At 40.6% G+C, this 7,796-nt stretch overlaps 1 protein-coding gene across 6 annotated transcripts in view; it reads right to left on the bottom strand.

Annotated features, from left to right (window-relative positions):
• Window positions 1-7,796, bottom strand: part of Gk (glycerol kinase) — a 73,828-nt gene that overhangs the window by 58,709 nt on the left and 7,323 nt on the right. The window lies entirely within an intron of this gene.

Consider the following 7,796-nt stretch of genomic DNA (forward strand, 5'->3'; position numbering starts at 1 on the left):
AGAGAGAGAGAGAGAGAGAGAGAGAGAGAGAGAGAGAGCACACATACATATATATGAAAATGTGAAAATGTATCTCAAAAATTGCAATATTACACCAGAAATAACTTCTCATAACCAGGACTGATGGGGGCCTCACATCTGAGAGCGTAGTGCTCAGGAGGCTTGGGCAGAAGAATCCAGACTTTGAGGCTAACCTGAGCTACAATGTGGCATACTGTTTATAAAAACTATAGACAGTTTTTCAAAAAGAAAGGAAGGAAGGAAGGAAGAAAAGAAAGAAGGAAGGAAGGAAAGGAAAGAAAGGAAGGAAGGAAGAAAGAAAGCTGGAGAGATGGCTTGGATGTTTCTGGGTTCAATTTGCAGCACCCACAACCCTCCAGTTCCAGAGTGGACACCTCTAGCCTCCATGAACAGCAGGCATGCATGTACTGCACAGACATACATATGGACAAAACACCCAAACACAAAAATAAAAATAAATTTTTAAAAAAATGAAAGAAGAATTTCTCCTAGAGGCAAACCTGGTCAGGGGCCTATGGCTGGGAACGATAGGCTCAGAAAGAAACCAACTACTAGTGTTTTGCTAAATGGACACACTGTTAAACTGCCTTCTAAACATCCCTCTGAGACTCAGGGAGCATCAAAGAGGGAATGAAGACAATGCAAGAGCTAGAGGATGAGTAGCTATGGCACAAAAGGTCTTCGGGACATGGCATGGTTGTTGCCCTCATAAACTCACTGTGGCTGCGCTTCCCTGCACAGAACCTACAAAAGATTCGCTCTGTCAGCATTTCATTGGTGGGGGGCTCATGGGGCGACACCCTCCCGGACATGCTTTTGGCAGTGCCAGTCTAATTAAAGTCAGTAGGTCACAGATACAATAAAAGGCAAAGTACAAGCAGGTCTTCTTGGGCAGAAGGGTTTCAGCAGCAAATGGAGGAAGGGATGAGAGAGGGCAGTGGGGTGAAGACAACTAAATTCACTGTCCCATGATGGAATATGTTAAAGACTAAATGAGAAAACAAGTTTAAGAGAATTTCTCCTGAGCAAAGGAGATGTAATAAAAACATTTTTTAAAATGAGGAAATTCCTGCCAGGAATGGTGGTATACACTTGTAACCTCAGCATTCTGGAGACCAAAGCAGGAAGACTGCCACAATTTGAGGCCAGCCTGAGCTACATAGCAAGGCTGAGTCAAAAAAGAGAAAAAAAAAAAAACTCTTTACCTCCAAATAAATCTAAATTGCTTGCTACAAAATGGAAAATAATACAAACAATAGCATGGACTTCCTTGAGACTAGAAAGCCAATAATAAGTAATTAATATATCCAGTAATTTATAAGGCAGTAATAAGAAAATTAATATATCCTCATTCATCTTGGATAAGACGAAAGGAAGATGTTTGTGCAGGATGCTTTGCAGGGAGATATAGTGGTACCTTCGCTGAGCTCTTAGAACAGGAAAATAGAGCCCTGTCAGTTGGGAGAGAGATGGCTATCTGGAGGCTCCACATACCTAGGCACTCTCTCAGGTATCTGGGTCATAAATTGCAGACCCTTGGAGGCAGAGGCAGGTGGATTTCTGAGTTCGAGGCCAGCCTGGTCTACAAAGTGAGTTCCGGGACAACCAGGGCTATACAGAGAAACCCTGTCTTGAAAAACCAAAAGAAAGAAAGAAAGAAAGAAAGAAAGAAAGAAAGAAAGAAAGAAAGAAAGAAAGAAAGAAAGAAAGAAAGAAAGATAGATAGATAGATAGATGGGATGAAAGCTAATAAAGAATATATAGCAGCACTCTTTGGCAGACATCATTTCCACCAGTTAGTACTCTGGTGCTCGAGCATCAATATTCTCATGGTTTCAGAAGAAGAATGCATAACTTAACTAAAATTTACTCTCTAAATCACTGTAATTATAGCATAAAAGTCATTTCTAATCAGCTCCCAGAGTAGTTCCATGCCTCAGTTTCCTGTGGGAGAAAATTACCAGCTCAGTGCAAACTAAAAGCAACAGTAAACTGAGAACACTCTAACCAGTTGTTTCCTTCCCTTGTCATAATATCCACCGTTTTTCTGGAGAAGCGATAAACATAGAGCAAGAAGGCAAATTCTAAAGTCCTTTGAGGAGATAAAAATATCTTATAAATCAAAGATTAACTCAACATCATAAAAAAAAACCTGACAGAACCCCATGTCATATCAAATGATTTACAACTCAATACTAAACTCATGTGCCTAGGATATAGGCTCAAATTAGCAGTAACTTATTTATTGACATATCTCCAGGACACAGAATGGTACCTTGCACATTTGTTGAAAAAAAAAAAAATATATATATATATATATATATTCTAAGTACTGACGTGAAGACAAATTATCATATAAGAATACCCAAAGTAGGTATGGTGGCTCACATATGCAATCTAATAAATAGGAGGCAGAAGCAGGAGACTTGCTACAAGTTTGAGACTAGCTTGATCGTAAATATCTGCATAAGGAGTTACAGGTCAGCCAGGGGAACATAGAAATAAATAAACATCTCAAACAGAAAGAAGGAAGAGATGGATACAATGAGATGGTAGAGTGCTAGAGAGATGTGGTTCAGGAGCAAGAATGCTTGCCAAGCATTCTACTACTACAAGCCTTGGGTTTGGAACCCACAACTGCATGAAATTAGATGTAGTGGTATATACATATAAGCCTACAATTCCAGTACTTAGGAGTTATTGACAGGAAGATCAAGAGTTCAAGGCCAAGCTGGGCTACTTGAGACCCTGTTTGAATAAATAGTCAAGCATGATGATACATTCTTTTCAGTCCAGGACTTAGGGGGCTGAAGCTGGCAAACTTCTTTGAGTTTGGAATCAGCCTGGTCTACATAGCAAGTGCCAAGCACAGCAAGGGATACCTAGTGAGATGTTGCTTCAAAGTAAATAACAAACAGAAATGGCAGGAGCTAGTTATGGAGACTCATACCTGTAATCCCCAAAACTGGGGAGGCCAAAACAGGAGGACCCCTCCTAAATTTGAAGCTAGCCTCAGCTATATGGTAGATTCCAGGCCAGTCTAGGCCACAGTATGGGAATCTTTCTAGAGATTGGAGGAGACTGGGAAGATAGCTCAATAAGAGCATCTTTCAAAAAAAGTAGTAGGCAGAGTGGCTGAGGAGATGAGCAGGTGTGTAAGTGTTGGATGTGTAACTATGAGAACCTCAGAATCACAAGCAATCACATTAAAAACCAAGCATGAGTTTATGTGCCTATAACCCCAGCACTGGGTAGTGAAGGCAAGGCTATCCCTGGAGCTCACTGGCTAGCCAGCCCAAACAAAATGTCAAGCTTCCATAGCAGTGACTTTGTCTTAAAGGAATAAGCTGGAAATCGATAGGGCATGATAAATATTGTATGTACATGTGCATACATGGACACATGCACCCATACACTCACATGCATCCAATGTGAAAAGAAATGAAGATGCCCCTTTTCAAAGCCCAGCATGGTCACACTGGTTGTTACGGTTTAGTTTTGCCAAGTTGACTTCAGAAGCCTTTACCAAGTTTGCCACCAGTAATCCCAGCACTTGAAAGAATGAGCAGGATCGTGAGTTTGAGGACATCCTGGGCTCCAGGAGACCCAGACTCAGAACAACCAAAACCAAAGCCCAATGAGGTGGTGGGAGTAAGAAGACATGCCAGAGAACCTGGAGCCCAGCAGTTTTAGACAGTGCTTATTTGCTTCTCTAGGACTTTTCAGGAGTTAGGAAGGATAAACAACCCCCACCCCAGATGGACTAAGTTCACATTCTGACTTCAGCTTCCACTTTCAAGTTCTTATAAAAAAAAAAAAGTGAAGTTAACAATAGAGTTTTAAGATGAAAACTAAAGACTTCACCACCTAGAATCAGTGGCTCTAATACACAATACTCATATTTACCAGGTGAGAGCCAGGAGATTAGACAGAACTGACAAACGGCCAAGGATCAGCTTTCTCTACACCAATTCAGTGTGTGCTGGCTAGTTTTCTGTCAGTGTGACACAGCTAGAGTCATCAGGGAGGAGGGAGCCTCAATTGAGAAAAGGCCTCCATAAGATCAGGCTTTCAGCAAGGCTGTAGGGTATGTTCCTAGTTAGTGATTGATGAGAGAGAGGGCCCAGTCCATTGTGAGGAGGGCTGTCCCTGGGCTGGTGGTCCCAGGTTTTATAAGAAAGTAGGCTAAGCAAGCTAAGATGAGCAAGCCAGTAAGCAGTATGACTCGGTAGCCTCCATCTCAGCTCCTGCCTCCAGGATCCTGCCCTGCTTGAGTTCCTGTCCTGACTTCTTCCAATAGCAATGTGGAAGTGGAAGCTGAATAAACCCTCTCCTCCCCAAGTTGCTTTTTGGTCAGGTGTTTAATCACAGCAAACACAGTGCTTTCCTACTTGGATACTTTCATACTACCATAAGTATTACTCTTAATTACCTATTCCATAGTAGTGATACAGAGAAATCTTTCCACAAGACAACTTCTAGGGGTATGAAGATATGTTGCATGCAGACTGTGGGAGTCAGGTATGGGCTCCCAGAAGAGGTAAATTCTAAACTGGTTGAACAGAATTAGGTTACATGAGGCAGGAAGTACATGTATGCAGGGTGTTTAGGTGGGCACACAATGACCTCTATTGCTATGATGGCTGCAGAATGTGGAAAGACTGGGCCCAGGAAACCTACAGTATTGTACCTATTGGAATAACAAGTATGACATATGGAGGAGTCCATCAGGAGAGCAGCAGCAGTTGGGACTGAGAGACTTGTAGCAAGGAAAGAGGAAGCATTCAGAGAGCTCATGACACGTGGCAGCCTAGCATGTGGAGAAAATGTTATAAGACAAAGTAGAGGGCAGGTGCAGAGCGGGAAAGAAAATGCAGATATGGAGGATTATATCTGTAATCTTAGCACTTGGGAGCCTGGAGAAGGATTCTTGTTAATTTGAGTCCAGCCTGGATTATATATAGAGTTCCAGGCAGCCTGAAACCACAAGGCTCTGTCTCAATAAGTAAGTAAATAAATAAATAAATAGAAAATTGCAGTGTAGACAATGTTCATTTGAGGTGCTGCATTGGCTCAGATTAAGGATGCTCAGCAGTCAATTGTTCCTATTTCAGGCCATCTAAAGAAATATCTAATCTCAGAACTTCACGTGGGCCAGAGAATAATTCAAAGGCAAACACACACACACACACACAAGGCCTGAAGGCACACAGCTCTTGGGGAAGTTAAGCCTCAGCCCTATCCACATCAGCTCTTCAATTTTCATTTTTTTTTCTGGGTCTCATGAATTTCCCATCTGTGAAAAAACCAAATAGCTGGTCATGGTGGTACATATCTGTAATCCCGACACAGTGAATATGACAATTTTATGCCAACCTAAGGTTGGTTATACAGCAAGATCCCTTGTTTTTATTTTTTATTTAATTTTTAAAAAGACCAAAACAGTCTGAATAAAAATAACCTAAAAGCCAAAATAACCTTTTAAAAGCCAGGCATGGTGGCACATGCCTTTGATCATAACAGAGGCAGGTGGATCTCTGTAAATTCAAGGCCAGCCTGGTCTACAAAGTAAGTCCAGAACAGCAAGGCATGTTAGAGAAACCCTGTCTTGAAAACAAGCAAACAAATAACAATAATAACAATAATAACATCAACAATAACCTAAAGCTAGATATGGAGAATCATATTCATAATCCCAGCCCTGGGAATCTAGAGCAGGATTCTTGTGAACTTGAGTCCAGGCTGGGTTAAATATTGAGTTCTAGGCCAGCCTGAGACTGAGACTCTGTCTCAATAAATAAAAACCAAAAGTGAAATAGTCAGACATGGTGGCTTGTATCTATAATTCCAGAATGTGGGAAGTGGAGGAAGAAGGATTAGGAGTTCAAGGTCATTTTGTATCAGAGGCTATACTGAGCTAAATAAGATCCTGTCCCAAAATAACAGAGAAATCATTTACTTCAGGCATCTTGTCTCAATTCCAGATTTTGTCTGCGGAGGCTATAGGTATAACACAGCAAGAAAACATTTGCTTGGGTCCTGATTTAGAGTCCCAGTATCAAAATAATAAGGGGATGGGACTGGAGAGATAGCTCAATGATGAAGAACACTGATGTTCTTCCAATACCCATATGGTAGCTCACAAGCCTAACTCCAGTTCTAGAAGATCTGGTGTCCTCTTCTGGTCTCCTTGGGCACCACATACATGCAGGCCATATACCCATAAACATAAAAAAAAATTAAGTAAAGGTAAAAAAAGAGAGCAAGAAAAAAGTTAATATATGGGCTGGAGATATAGCATAGGTGATAGAAACTTTGCTAAGAATGCACAAAGTTGAGATTGATGTTCCATGCAATAAACCAGGAATGGCAGTACACACCTATAAACTCTGCACCCAGGCAATAAAGTCAGGAGGATCAGAATGTGAGGTCATCATCAGCTATAGAATAAGTTCAAGTCTAGCCTAAACCGTAGGAATCCTCAAGTACATAAAACTAAAAGTGATTTGGCATGGTGCAGATATAATATATTTCTTCCCTCCTCCTTCTACCTCTTTACTGTCATTACTGCATTACCTAGAAGTGATAGTAGTAGAATTAGATGTCACAAGATCTGAGCTGGGCTTGGAATCCTAATACTTGGGATTTAAGAGGCAAGAAGATCTGGAGTTCAAAACCAGCCTTGGCTATGTAGCAAATTCAAAGGTTTGGGCTACGTGAAATTCTGCCTCAAAACAAACAAACAAACAAACAAACATAAAAATAAAACTTCAAAATGTCACCAGCTCTCTATTTCACCTCTACAACTAAATTACTATTCAATTTCAGAGATAGTATGAACTGCAGAATCAGTTATTATTTTAAAAGTTTTACAATAATCTGCTGAAACATTTTGATATACACATCCCCTGACTTGTAAAAGAATCATAGAAAGAGGACATGTTCACTTTCCTAAGTGTCCTGTAGGGCTTGCCTCTGTCATCCTGTGACGAATTTAACTACAGCACCATAAACATGCATATTCCTTTTTCTACCCACACAATCCTTCTACATCCTACTCTTTTATGGTACACTAAAATTTACTATGTGATAAGGCATTATTCAAGAATGTAGGTGGGGTGTGGTGGCACATGACTATAATCCCACTATTTGGGTTTGGAGGCAGGAAGATTAACAGTTCAAAGTCATTTTCAGCTACATGGTCAGTTTGAGGCCAGCCTGCACCACATTAGACCCAATGTCAAAAATCAAAAACAAGGGTTAGAGAGATGGCTCAGTGGTTAAGAGCACTGATCATTCTTCCAGAAGTCCTGAGTTCAATTCCCAGCAACCACATGGTGGCTCACAACCATCTGTAATGAGATCTGATGCCTTCTTCTGGTATGTCTGAAGACAGCTACAGTGTACTTACATACATAAAATAAATAAATCCTTTTTAAAAATCAAAAACAAAATTGGAAAAAGAAATCCATTTTACACAAACTTGGATGCCCGCCCCCCCCCCAAAAGTACTAGCCACAAATGTATTAAATTGCAAAACTGACCTTAAAAGGATTAATGGTCTAATGCCACAGAAGATAACACAGAAATTATATTTTTTGTTTTCTTTTCTTTCTCTTTCTTTTTTTTTTTCTTAGACAAGATCTTGCTCCATAGCCCAAGCTGGCCTCCCATTTGCAATCCTTTTGCCTTGGTGAGATTACAGACATCCATTATCACACTATTTCCAAACATGAGATTGCAGGGACCAGTGAGAAGAGTCATCAGATGCAGGC

Source organism: Mus pahari, chromosome X (genome assembly GCF_900095145.1).
Source record: "Mus pahari chromosome X, PAHARI_EIJ_v1.1, whole genome shotgun sequence".
Taxonomy (NCBI): Eukaryota; Metazoa; Chordata; class Mammalia; order Rodentia; family Muridae; genus Mus; species Mus pahari.